Raw genomic sequence first — 14531 nt, 5'->3', positions numbered from 1 at the left:
TTCTTCACTTCTCCTCTTCCATTTTCTATTCATTATAATGAATAGCCATCATTTTTGTCCATCGTTCCTGTAGTTTCTTGTGCTGGCCCCCCTCTTTTCTCTTTTGTGCATGTTTGCAGGCCGGAGCTTCAGGAGCTGCATGCTGACCTGCAGTCCCCCCTCTGATCATCCCACTGCTGCTTCCACCTGTCTGTGGGGATGTCTGATGTGTGTTTGCTGACATCCTGGCCTGCCCCCCCGTCCACCCCAGTCTGGCCTCCAGCAGGAGGTCCCCCCTTATGATCCAGGTCCTGGTCCAGGTTTCTACCCCCTTATGATCCAGGTCCTGGTCCAGGTTTCTACCCCCTTATGATCCAGGTCCTGGTCCAGGTTTCTACCCCCTTATGATCCAGGTCCTGGTCCAGGTTTCTCCTTATGATCCAGGTCCTGGTCCAGGTTTCTACCCCCTTATGATCCAGGTCCTGGTCCAGGTTTCTACCCCCCTTATGATCCAGGTCCTGGTCCAGGTTTCTTCCCTCCTACAGTAAAGGGGAGTTTTTCTTGCCACTGTTTGGCTTAAGGTTTTTCTCCCACTAGGGGAGTTTTTACCTGCCATTGTTTATGTTAAGTTTATGTAATAATTGCTCGGGGGTTTATGTTCTGGGTCTCTGGAAAGATCCTAGAGACAACTTCTGTTGTAATAGACGCTATATAAATAAAATTGAATTGAAATTGAATTGCCTGCCTGGGTCGGGTGGTCGTCCCGTCTCTCCTGTCCTCCACTCTCCTGTCCTGATCGTTCCGACGGAGCGTCCTGCCATCTGTCTCCTACTTGCATGTGCTAAATTTAAGCTGTAAACATGGCAGCCACACCCGCACCTACCTTCAGCCCCTTTGTTCTGGAGATCAGGCCGGCATTTCTGCTGGATCCCGCTCGGCGAACACACTGCTTCCCAGGAATTCCTTCTAATCTCTCCCACTCCTACATTTTAAACCCATTAATCCTCCATTAATCGTGGTGGAAAAAGCCTCCGTAGCGTGACAGTTATTGTTTTTTATTTTTTTATTTTTTTGTATATCCTGCCAAAGAGGGGGAAGAGTGTGTATCTGCCTTTGTGTGTGTGGGAGATAGAGGCCCGACATGTTTGGGTCAGTTATCACGCAGGAAGCACCGCTCAGTTAGGAGGAACCGCTTCCTGCCTGTCGGTGCCAAACCGCTGCCAACGTCTTTGCCAGCAGTGGCCTTTCTACTTTCCTTCCTCCGATGTTGGCAATTGTTTGCCTCGCAATGATTTTAGTAGGATCAGAGTGATGTGAGGGATGACACCCCCCCTTTTCAAAAGAAACAAACAAAAAACTAAACAAAGCAAGTGAGGATTTTAAAGTCTGTTCTTCATTTATGCACAGTCCTCAAAACCTGATTTAAAGAGAAGCTACATTTGGCACCAACTGTGTTTCCCAGAAATGACTGAACAGCATTAACAGTTGCATTGTTACCATGCCTGGGCTGTTAATATCAATAGCTCTGAGGATCCAGCCTCCATCTTGGAACTTGGTACTTTTTTGAGACATTCATTTCTATTTGACTGTTATTATTTTATTAAAAAAAAACCTATGATTTTCCTAATAATTGTCAAAGTAAAGGGAACATGTGGGATCTGTACTCTGGGCAGGTCTACCAGCATGGCGACAGCATGGCGACAGAGCAGCGGCGTTGCTAGCGGGAAGTAAACGGTGCAGACGGCTGCAGCTGCAGCGGGGCCTTTGTGACTCAGCTTTGGCATCAACAGTTCAGGATTCTGACTTTTTTTGTTTCTTTTGTTTTCAAAAATTGAACAGAAGACGACACTCAAATTTAGGCCTGTGTTGAAAAAAATCGATTTTTCCATTCTCTTATTAATTCCTAAAAATCAATTCCTATGTCTAAAGATCGATTTTCTTTTCATCATTACATTTTTGCCCGGTGAACTTTAATCCCAGTAGTCACGTCATTTTTTTCACACATACGCCTGGTGTGAAACTATCAAACAATGAACCTGGTGCTGAAGAGTAGCTGCAGTGTTAACAAAGCGCTGGTTTTTTAAAACTCCTGAACTAAATTAACTTTTCTTTAGAGAAAATGCTGGATATTTCAGCTTAAATTTCTAAATGGTATATTAGTACAATGAAGTTCATGGTATCTATATCTACTATAGCTTGTTTTGTTTCTTCTGTTATCTGACACAGTTTGTCATGAAGTACCTGAAAAATGCTGGTGCTTCATGGCCAGCTGTGTGTCTGGTGACAGAATAAATTAGACAAGCTAAAATAATTTGTTTACTGTATGAACTGTTGCAATTTCTTTCTTTTTTTGCACTTTAAATGGATATTCATTTCTTAGTTATTTCACAACAATTTTTGTGAAATTATTATTTCACTAGTTATTTTACAGTCTATATAATATAATATATATATTATATATAATTTAGACAACAGCTCAAAAAACATTTTTAATAACACTAATCCAAATCAATATCGGATCGAATCAAATCCTAACAATTGATTCTGAATCTTAAGAATCGTAATCAAATCGATTCTTGACACTTGAATCGATCCCCAGCCGTACTCAAATCTTTCCTTTGTAAGGTAGATGTATTTCCTGTGTTGCCAAGAGGCTACGGCTTAATTTAGTACACAACACACTCTAAATCCATGGGCGTGTTTGTTGCTTTGAGTGGTCGCAGCACTAACTGACTGCATGTAAAAGCAGTTTGATGAGATCGGGAGATCCTGGGGATCGTTTTCAGACCCCTCATCTTTCTAGTAGGTCTGATCTCCCACCGGTTCCGTGCCTGTTTCGTGTCTGTTTTTTTTTTTTTTTTGCAGATTTCCAGTGCTCGATGTGCGCCTCCATGTGTGTTCTCGTGTCCTGGATTACCAGTGGATGTCACCCCCCCCAAAAAAAGGATAAATGAAGTCCTTTTTACAGACATTGATCCTGGAGGGGATGTTGAGGTCTTTTTATTGAACAATTACATTTCATTTAACATTAACTTTGAATGTTGAGTTATAACATCCGATCAGAAACAGTTATATTTCAGTGACTACGTGTCACATTTTGACAAGTGACAAAAATCCAAAAATAGCATATCTATCTATATGCTTAAGTTGCTGTGGTAACAGTAAACGTAACCAGCGCTTTAGTTGAAGCCCTGAAGGTTTTGTGCCATCAGAAAGGCTGTGAGTTTGATGATGGATCGTGATGCAGACACACAAGTCGCTATCTAGTCATCGTTCTGGACTTCTTGTTTTATAAGTCTCCGTGTGAAGCTTGATGTTGATAAATAAAATATCAGATCATTGCGCTCTATGTGGTGTATATAGGTGAAAATCACATTAAAATATCACACTACGTACTGCATCTTCCATAAACATAAAATAACAACATAAAATAATTCAAATTGTTAGTAAACATCTATTGAATAGATAGATATAAAAAGTATTTATTATTATTAAATAAATAAATAAATAATATAGATAGTATATGGGTATGTGTACATATATATATATATATATATATATATATATATATATATATATATATATATATATATATATATATACTCACTCACTCACTCATTTTCTCCCGCTTTATCCGTTACCGGGTCGCGGGGGCAGCAGCCTCAGCAGGGATGCCCAGACTTCCCTCACCCCAGACACTTCCTCCAGCTCTTGTGGGACATGAGCTGGAGGGGACATCGTGGGACATGCCTGGAACACCTCCCTAGGGAGGCGTCCAGGAGGCATCCGGTACAGATGCCCAAGCCACCTCAGCTGACTCCTCTCAATGTGAAGGAGTAGCGGCTCGACTCCGAGCTTCTCCCGGGTGACCGAACTCCTCACCCTATCTCTAAGGGAGCGTCCAGCCACCCTGCGGAGGAAACTCATCTCTAAGGGAGCGTCCAGCCACCCTGCGGAGGAAACTCATCTCTAAGGGAGCGTCCAGCCCCCCTGCGGAGGAAACTCATCTCTAAGGGAGCGTCCAGCCACCCTGCGGAGGAAACTCATCTCGGCCGCTTGTATCCGCGATCTTGTCCTTTCGGTCACTACCCAAAGTTCATGACCATAGGTGAGGGTAGGGGCGTAGATTGACCGGTAAATCGAGAGCTTCGCCTTTCGACTCAGCTCCCTCTTCACCACGACGGTCCGGTACATCGACCGCATAACTGCGGACGCTGCACCGATCCGTCTGTCAATCTCCCACTCCATTGTTCCCTCACTCGTGAACAAGACCCAGAGATACTTAAACTCCTCCACCTGAGGCAGGACTTCTCCACCCAACCGGAGAAGGCATGCCACCCTTTTCCGATGGAGAACCATGGCCTCGGTCTTGGAGGTGCTGATTCTCATCCCTGCCGCGTCGCACTCAGCCGCAAACCGCCCCAGCACATGCTGAAGGTCCCGGTCTGATGAAGCCAACAGGGCGTCATCTGCAAAAAGCAGAGATGAAATCCTGAGGTCCCCAAACCGGATCCCCTCCGGCCCCTGGCTGCGCCTAGAAATCCTGTCCATAAAAATTATGAACAGGACCGGTGACAAAGGGCAGCTCTGCCGGAGTCCAACATGCACTGGGAACAAGTCTGACTTACTGCCGGCAATGCGAACCAGACTCCTGCTTCGATCATACAGAGACCGGACAGCCCTTAGTAGAGGGCCCCGGACTCCATACTCACTCAGCACCCCCCACAGAATGGCACGAGGGACACGGTCAAATGCCTTCTCCAGATCCACAAAGCACATGTAGACTGGTTGGGCAAATTCCCATGAACCCTCGAGCACCCTGCGGAGGGTGTAGAGCTGATCCGGTGTTCCGCGACCTGGACGAAAACCGCATTGTTCCTCCTGAATCCGAGGTTCAACTATCGGCCGTAATCTCCTCTCCAGTACCCTGGCGTAGACTTTCCCCGGGAGGCTGAGAAGTGTGATCCCCCTGTAGTTGGAACACACTCTCCGGTCCCCCTTTTTAAACAGAGGGACCACCACCCCGGTTTGCCACCCCAGCTGTACTGTCCCCTTCCTCCATGCAATGTCGCAGAGGCGTGTCAACCAAGACAGCCCTACGACATCCAGAGACTTGAGGTACTCAGGGCGAATCTCATCCACCCCCGGTGCCCTGCCACCGAGGAGCTTACGAACCACCTCGGTGACCTCGGCTTGGGTGATGGATGAGTACGCCTCCGAGCCCCAACCCTCTGCTTCCTTAGTGGAAGGCATGTCAGTCGGGTTTGGTGCTGGTGGGGGAGCTGTTGACCTCGACTGGGGACATTGTCGGACGGTGGAAGGAATACTTCGTACTGCTTCCCCCTTCTGAGGCGCCGAATGGTCCTCCAGAATTTCCTCGAGGCCGACCGAAAGTCTTCCTCCATGGCCTCCCCGAACTCCTCCCAGACCCGAGTTTTTGCCTCCAAGACTGCCCGAGCCGCGGCCCGCTTGGCCTGCCGGTACCTATCTACTGCGTCAGGAGTCCCACAGGCCAACATAGCCCGGTAGGACTCCTTTTTCAGTCTGACGGCATCCTGTACTTCCGGTGTCCACCACCGGGTTCTAGGATTGCCGCCACGACAGGCACCGGAGACCTTGCGTCCACAGCTTCGAGCCGCCGCGTTGACAATAAAGGCAGAGAACATGGTCCACTCGGACTCGATGTCCCCCGCCTCCCCCGGGATCCGAGAGAAGCTCTCTCGGAGGTGGGAGTTGAAGATGTCCCTGACAGAGGGCTCAGCCAGACGTTCCCAACAGACCCTCACAATCCGTTTGGGTCTGCCCCAATGTTCCCTCTAATTTTTCATGTATCTGGGCACACACACAAGCTCCCTGAGCAAACTGAGGACGACTGTGAGCAACATCACATATGCACGCTTTATTTTTAAGTATCTCATTACACTTAAAACAAGACTCGTCACTGGAAAAAACAACAATTTTCACCTGTTTCAAGTAAATTTTCACTTGAAATAAGTAGAAAAATCTGCCATTGGGACAAGATTTATCTTCTTATTACAAGCAAAAAAGTCTTGTTCCACTGGCAGATTTTTCTACTTATTTTAAGTGAAAATCTACTTGAAACAGGTGAAAATTTCGACTTTTTTCTCGAAATTTTGAGAAAAAAAATTGAAATGTCGAGAAAAAAAGTTTTGAGAAAAAAATCAAAATTTAGAGAAAAAAAGTCAAAATGTCCAGAGAAAAGTTGAGATTTTGAGGAAAAAAAAGTCAAAAATTTTATGAAAAAAGTTGAAATGTTGACAAAATTTTGTTTTAATTGACCATTTTCATCTGTTTCAAGTAAATTTTCACTTGAAATAAGTAGAAAAATCTGCCAGTGGAACAAGATTTTTGCTTGTAATGAGAAGATAAATCTTGTCCCACTGGCAGATTTTTCTACTTATTTCAAGTGAAAATTTACTTGAAACAGGTGAAAATTGTCAAATAAGTTATTTTTCTGGTGTTATTTTTCTGGTGATGAGTCTAAATGTTGAAATAGCAGTAAAACCACATTCATTGATGAAATGACATAAGGGATGGAAAGGAGGCATGACAGTTTTACAGGGGGATGATTTGGACCGTTTTTATTTCAGGGATGATTTGGACCTTTTTTATTTCAGGGGGGGATGATTTGGACCGTTTTTATTTCAGGGGGGGATGATTTGGACCTTTTTTATTTCAGGGGGGGATGATTTAAACCGTTTTTATTTCAGGGGGGGATGATTTAAACCGTTTTTATTTCAGGAGGGATGATTTAAACCGTTTTTATTTCAGGGGGGATGACTTAAACCGTTTTTATTTCAGGGGGGATGACTTAAACCGTTTTTATTTCAGGGGGGGATGATTTGGACCGTTTTTATTTCAGGGGGGGGTGCCATCTCCCCTCATCCCCCATTAACTCCAGTACTGCTGGTAGACACAGCAATGGTATGGATAGCTTTTAGCAGAGGCTTCAGACTTTCTCGTGTCCGGGATCCCCACAGCTCCTTGTATTCCCCAAATCCTTGAATACTTCTCCTCCTCTCGACTCGCGGGACCTCCGTAAACTGATTTATGGTTCCGCGTTACACCAACGCAGAGCCTACGCCGTAAGGTACGCGGCGATGCGCATGTACGTTGCGCGTTGCCGCGTACCCTTCGGCGTAGACCTTGCGTCGATTTAGCGCGGAACCATAAATCAGGCTTTGCGAGTGAACGTCTCACGAGGGGCAGTCGCGTTGCGACGCCACTGTAGCCAAATCGCAAGGAGAGAACAGAGAACTGAGCTCATGAGAAGTCCCAGTACGCCAGAGGCTAATATTGAGAAGTGGGGGTACTCCGTACCGGCGCGTACCGGCCCACTTAAAGCACTGCACTGGATAGACTTTCTTTTTTTTTTTTTTTTTTTTTTTTTTTACCTTGTCTGCACACATATTATTGATTGATACCATGACGGTAGAAACCAAAAGTGTATATATGTGCATTATTACTATATGTGATATATACATATATATACGCACACATATGCGTACACATACATAAATATACACATACAAACCCAGTGTTTTTTTTTTTTTTTTTTTTTTTTTTTTTTTGGGGGGGGGGGAGGGGGTGGGGGGGGGTGGTGACGACATCCACTGCCAATCCAGGAAGCAGGAACACACGGAGACACACGTCAAGCACTGGAAATCTGCAACAAAAAAACCACAAACAAAGCACGAAACCGGCACGGAGCCATCCAAAACACGAACAGCAATCGACCTAAATCTTGAGATCTGATCGCAGTCTGAGCTAAGCTATCGCTACCGCTACCTAAACCCAAAAACTAGAGAGCCAGCATGCAGGTGAACAAGCCAGTGTGTATGTCTATGTGTGTGTGTGTGTATGTATATGATCATGCATGTGTGTGTGTGTGTGTGTGTGTGTGTGTGTGTGTGTGTGTGTGTATGCGTGTGACTAAATTACTATATGTGTGTGTGTGTGTGTGTGTGTGTGTGTGTGTGTGTGTGTGTGTATGTGTGTGTGTGTGTGTGTGTGTGTGTAATAAACCAAACAAAGCTCCACCTGAAGTGTATCTATAGTGGGGGAGGGGGGGGAGCAACCCCGCCACCCGTGAGACCAGAGGCCGACAAGGAAGAGCCCGGAACCCAGGCCACCGGCAACCCCACAGAGGGGAGAAGTAGGAGGGAGGCAACCCACCGCCTGCGAGGCCCCCCCCCCCACCCGGCGGCGGCCGAGGGGGCCCGCGGGCGGGGCCCCCACGGCGCGGAAAGAAGCAGCCAGGGATCCCGCGGCGGCGGACCGCGACCCAGGCAATCCCCGGCCACCCGGTCCAGGCAGGACACGCGGCCAGGAGGCCCTCACCCTTCAGGCCAGCGACCCCCACCCGGCAGGGGGCCAGCCCGCCCGGAGAGACAGAGCCGCCCCGGCCGCCGACGTGGGCAGGCGCACCCGTCCCCCACGAAAGTGGCCCTCCAAGACCAGAGGGGCGCCCCGCCGTAGAGGCAGCGGGGGGGACCGGAGACGGGCCCGGAGAGAGGGAACCCCCCAACAAGGCGACACCCGCGCAGGCCCGACAACGGAGGGCCCCAGACCCAGGCATCCCATTCATTCATCCATTCACCTATCCGATACCTATACTAATAATAATATAATATACTATACATAATAATAATAATAATACTAATAATAATACTAATAATAATACTAATAATAATAATAATAATAACCATCTTTGTATAATATAATATTGATAAATTATTAAGTTTTTGATGTCCTGCCAATGGAGGCTCAAATCCTCCATGGCAGGACCCTTCCATACCGCATTCTCACCGACACAGACATACAATCACGCACCGTTTCCCCCTCCCCGGGGGGATCCAGCACCGCCAGAAGGCACCCCAGGCTGCACGGCGGGCCCCGCCAGGCCCGGGTAACCCGACCCACCCGTCCCAGGCCCAGGCCGGTGAGGGAACGCGGGTGATGTGGGACCCCCTCCCGCCCCTTGTGTTGAGTGCATGTGATTAATGCCATAAAAACAGGGAGGAGGGAGGGCCAATCGATTGACACAGACCCCCCCCCCCCTCCCGAACTACGTGTCCTTGTCAAATGTATTTATTAAGTGTTGAATGTGCAGTGTCTATTTTGCTGTTAAAACCGTGAGGCGGGGAGTGCCAGGCCCCGCGGGACAGTGCCCCCCACGACCCGGCCCCCCCGCCTTTCGCCTATGTGCGTATGAATCGTGTAGGGGGGGCAAGAGGGGGAGCGGAGGCCGAAGCCAGGAAGCAGGACCAGCAAAGCCGGATAGACTTTCTTGTGCGCTGAGAATATGCGGGCAGTGCGCGATTGCGCACGCGCGCAGCTTAGAGGGAACATTGGTCTGCCCGGTCTGTCCAACCTCCTCCTCCGCCAGCGCATCCAACTCACCACCAGGTGGTGATCAGTTGACAGCTCAGCCCCTCTCTTCACCCGAGTGTCCAAGACATGCGGCCAAAGGTCAGATGAAACGACAACAAAGTCGATCATTGACCTCCGGCCTAGGGTGTCCTGGTGCCACGTGCACTGATGGACACCCTTATGCTTGAACATGGTGTTCGTTATGGACAAACTGTGACTAGCACAGAAGTCCAACAACAAAACACTGCTCGGGTTCAGATCGGGGAGGCCGTTCCTCCCAATCACGCCTCTCCAGGTATCACTGTCATTACCCACGTGAGCGTTGAAGTCCCCCAGTAGAACAATGGAGTCCCCAGTTGGAGCACCATCAAGTACTCCTCCCAGGGACTCCAAGAAGGCCGGGTACTCCGCACTGCTGTTCGGCCCGTAGGCACAAACAACAGTGAGAGACCTTTCCCCGACCCGAAGGCGCAGGGAAGCGACCCTCTTGTTCACCGGGGTGAACTCCAACACATGGCGGCTGAGCTGGGGGGCTATAACCAAGCCCACACCAGCCCGCCGCCTCTCACCCTGGGCAACTCCAGAGTAGTGGAGGGTCCAGCCCCTTTCAAGGAGCTGGGTTCCAGAGCCCAAGCTATGTGTGGAGGTGAGCCCGACTATCTCTAGCCGGTATCTCTCAACCTCACGCACAAGCTCCCGCTCCTTCTCCCCCAGCGAGGTGACATTCCATGTCCCCACTGTGAGGGTTTTGGTCCAGGGATTGGGTCGTCGAGGCACCCCGCCACGACTGCTACCCAGTCCACATTGCACCGGCCTTTCATGGACCTTCCTGCGGGTGGTGGGCCTACAGGAAGGCGGGCCCACGTCGCTGTTTCGGGCTGAGCCTGGCCGGGTCCCACGGGCAAAGACCCGGCCACCAGACGCTCGCCTACGAGCCCCAACCCCAGGCCTGGCTCCAGGGCGGGGCCCCGGTGACGCCGATCCGGGTGACGTAACGGTCCTCGCTGTCTTCTTCTTCATGATTGGCTTGTGAACCGCTCTTAGTCTGGCCCGTCACCCAGGACCTGTTTGCCATGGGAGACCCTACCAGGGGCGAAAGTGCCCCCGACAACATAGCTCCTAGGATCACTCGGGCACACAAACCCCTCCACCACAGTAAGGTGACGGTTCAAGGAGGGGTATATATATATATATATATATATATATATATATATATATATATATATATATATATATATATATATATATATATATATATATATATATATATATATATATATATATATATAATATAAATAAATGAATATTTATTAAAAATGGTTATTGGTGCAAACTATGATAACTATACTATACATGAATTTGTTGATGTCATAAAATGTATGAATATGTATTGTTTTTATTTATATCTACGCTGGGAATGGAGGACAGGATTCCTGTCCACACATCATCAAATTACTGATTTATGCATTTGCACAGGATTAAAATCATCCAATGACTTCCGTGACCTCGGTGACCTCCGTGACCTCCATGACCTCCGTGACCTCCGTGACCTCTGTGTTTGGGGACATCAGGTAGGAATTTTTACTTTACAGATTTCCTGGTGCATTCGTGCTGGATTAAAATCATAGACGTCCACTGTAATTTACACAAATGAACACAGGTCCCCAGGTATTTTGAACCCAATGCAGCTGGGGGATTGTTCTGAACATATCAAAATCAGCAAGTCCTCATAAAGCCAGGGGGCTGTGATGTTACACGTTCAGATGTGAGAATGATCCTGTTTACCTCCACCCAACTTCCGCCTAAGTGGTAACAACCATTTCCAAGGAGGCCCAGGCTACGGAGGAGGGGGTGGAGACAGACACTGGCAGGACCCCAGCCCTTAATCCAGCGGCTATTAGCAGATATTCAGAGACATGATCCAAAATGGCTCTTTCAAACGATATTCATGCAAAATTTCAGTTTCACAGAGATTTCATGAAGACCATATGAAATTGTTTCCTTCTTTTTCATTTTATCAAGAAGAAATAATAATACCCACTGAAGATGTCTGGTGCTTTATGAAATGAAAAATGTCTTAAAAGTCCACAGACCCATGGACAGCTGAAATTGTGCACTTACTACTTTAGTATTATTAACTATTTTCAGTTATACTTAGGGTTTTTTAGTCTGTAAATACATTCTTTTATTAGTTCATGTTTGAGCGCAACGACATGAAGCAACCAGTGTCCCTTATATGTTAACAAAAGTACAAACAACCGTGTTCTGTAACACCTGTACCGGTGTTCTGCCAATTCCTGCCAATCCCTGCCGAGAAATGCTACTCTGTGGTTCTGCGCATGCGCACAGTCGATTTTCAAAGTGATTGCCACACCCATCATTTCTTGCACGATGTAAAATTGATAATATGGGATGTTGAGTATTTGATCCTTCAAAATACACTACCCATGACATGAATTGCATTACACTTTGTGAACAAAAAAAAAACAAAACAATTCTATGGCTTTATTTAATATTCATTCAGTCATTCACCTTTATTTAACCAGGCAGGTCATTAAAGGTATAGTCTGTAATGTTGGAGAGCTAGCAAGATTTGAAAGTGGCACCTCCTCTAAGCCCCGCCCCCTCCTCCCCCTCCCGTCAGCGCTCCGTCCAAAGCCACGCCCCCACAAACTTTGGGGAACGCGCATTTGCAGGAGTCGAGTTTTCCAGGACATTTTGGACAGCACATTTTCAACAAAACTACCCCATGTCTCATTCACCTGTAAGCGAGGCTGGTTTTAGGGGGGGGCAGGGGTGAGCTGTGCCCACCCAAATGTGCATCCTGCCCACCCAATCAAAGTTATGGGGATCCTTTATTTCTTTTATCATTTTACTTTTTTATAAATATAAAAAAATATCACAGAATATCTGTACCGTTTCTGATTGGGCGGGCACTGCGTATCATTTTTAGACACAACAATGAACCGCAAAAGTTGTGTCTCAACGGAGGGACCCCAACGTCCCAGCAAAATGAGCACAGAGAAGTTCAGAACAGCAGACAGAGCACACACTGAAGGCTGATTTATGGTTCTGCGTTACACCAACGCAGAATGGTGCGCGTCGCCACGTACCCTACGCCGTAGGCTACGGCGTAGGCTACAGCGTAGGCTACGCCATAGCCATGCCTCCAGAGCCTGCAGGGCACCGCAGCACCGCCACCCGCACCGCCACCCGCACCGCCACCGCACCGGCGCTCTCCGCCCTCGCCGGGATGGAGACGCCTCCATCCCCACGGACCCCCATACTGGGGAGGGGGTATTTTTGGCTGCATTTTCTTGTTTTCTGCACCATTCTTCAGCAAACGTGACTCGAGTGTGTGAAGTTTTCCGGCAAGATTTTCGACGTGACGAGTGCGCGCATGGGACAGAGGGGGGCGTGGGCGGGACTTAAAATGAAGGCATCTGATTGGTTCTTTCCCCCCAGCCAATCCTCTGGTCCTCTGACCAATCCGTTTCATTCGGACCGCAAAAAACAGATTGGTCAGAGTTTTTACAGGATTAAAGCTGTCAGAGAGGTCGGATTTTTTTCTTTCCTTTTCCTGAACACATTATTCACTGGCTACTCTCAGGATGGAAGGACCATTTCACCCAGTATAACAATAAACGTTTTTGAATACGATCACAGACTATACCTTTAAGAAAGATACTTATTTACAATGACGGCCTGGCAACGGACAAGGACCACTTGGGGGGAAAAGGAAGTGGGCTAGGGAGTAAAACAGTAAAATTGTAGCTCTACAAAGGTAGAAAACCATTAGGGAGCATTTTTTGGCAAAGCAGCAGAAATTGGCAGAACACCGGTGTTCTGCATGTGCACGTGGCCATCGTGGCTCTGTGGCCCCAGCACTGGGATCTGAGGCTGGGAAGTGGCTGCCGGGCCCCTGAGGACACTGATAACCCCCCCCCCCCCCACTCCCCTATTCGCTGGTGTGTGTGTGTGTGTGAGAGAGAAAGAGTCAGAAAGAGTCAGATATAGAAACTGAGCGTCTGTTTTCGACAGAAGAAGGGCAGAGTGTGTGTGTGTGTGTGTGTGTGTGTGTGTGTGTGTGTGTGTGTGTGTGTGTGTGTGTGTGTGTGTGTGTGTGTGTGTGTGTGTGTGTGTGTGTGTGTGTGTGTGTGTGTGTGTGGGAACTAGGCCAGGCTGATAACAGCAAGTGAGGGAGCAGCTGATAAGCTCCTCTTGTTGCTCCGAGTAACCAGGCTTTGTTAAATGAACACAGTGAAATGTCGCCCTGTGTGTGTGTGTGTGTGTGTGTGTGTGTGTGTGTGTGTGTGTGAGAGAGAGAACTGTAGCACAGTAGAGGAGGTCGCAGCAGCTCTGTTTTACAGCTTTCTCAGTGTGCGTGTGTGACAACAAATCACTTCAAGGTTTAATTCTCCTTCTTATTGTTGGTGAAAACGCGCTGCAGCTCAGAACCCTCCCACGAGAGGACTTTCACTTTCCCTTCAGCTCGTGTCCTCCATCAGACCCTCCAACTGCTCTCCCTGCCTCCTCCTGCTCCTCTTCTGCTGCTGTTCCAGCCCGAGTGTGTGCAGGTGTGTCTTACCTGAGCCTGGTGGTGTGGTAGTCTGGTAGTCTGGTGGTGGTGTGGGCACGTGGGGCACGGCAGCAGCTGGATCCACGACACCAGCGGAAACTGCTCTCATTACAGTTGGCAAACACACAGTTGTCATCTGCCCGCAGACCCGGGATCAGTTTCCTGTCAGAGAGGGAGCAGGCGTGGCCCAGCGTGGATCAGCCTGGAGACCTGCTACTTCCCCGTCCTCTGCAGTCCTTCAACTGTAGTTTCTGTCATTCTGCTTCCTCTTTTTCTTTTTCCACAGAAGTGAGCGCCCTACCCCCCACCCCCCCATCACACACACACACACACCCCGCCCGTCCCGTGGGAGCTGATTGGTCACCTGTGTTGTTAGTGAAGGTCGCCCATGGTGACCATTGTCAGCGTGGGGCAAATGTAAACACGGGTCTATTTGCAATGTAAAGCAGCGAGGAGCCTGCAGCCTGGGGCCGTGCACGAGGGTGGGCGTGCACGAGGGTGGCCATGCACGAGGGTGGGTGTGCACGAGGGTGGCCGTGCACGAGGGTGGGCGTGCACAAGGGTGGCCGTGCACGAGGGT

The 14531-nt window shown here is 48.5% G+C and overlaps 1 protein-coding gene across 1 annotated transcript in view; it reads right to left on the bottom strand.

Annotated features, from left to right (window-relative positions):
• LOC133452124 (ETS-related transcription factor Elf-1-like) overlaps window positions 1-14193 on the bottom strand; it is a 35418-nt gene extending 21225 nt beyond the window's left edge. The window contains exon 1 of the mRNA XM_061731334.1: window positions 13961-14193. The gene's annotated coding sequence lies outside the window, so the exon portion shown is untranslated. The remainder of the gene's footprint in view (window positions 1-13960) is intronic.
• Between the last annotated feature and the right edge of the window lie 338 nt (window positions 14194-14531).

Source organism: Cololabis saira, chromosome 10 (genome assembly GCF_033807715.1).
Source record: "Cololabis saira isolate AMF1-May2022 chromosome 10, fColSai1.1, whole genome shotgun sequence".
Lineage (NCBI taxonomy): Eukaryota > Metazoa > Chordata > Actinopteri > Beloniformes > Belonidae > Cololabis > Cololabis saira.
Note: the sequence above shows the minus strand (reverse complement) of the source record. Positions and strands in the feature narration are given on the sequence as shown.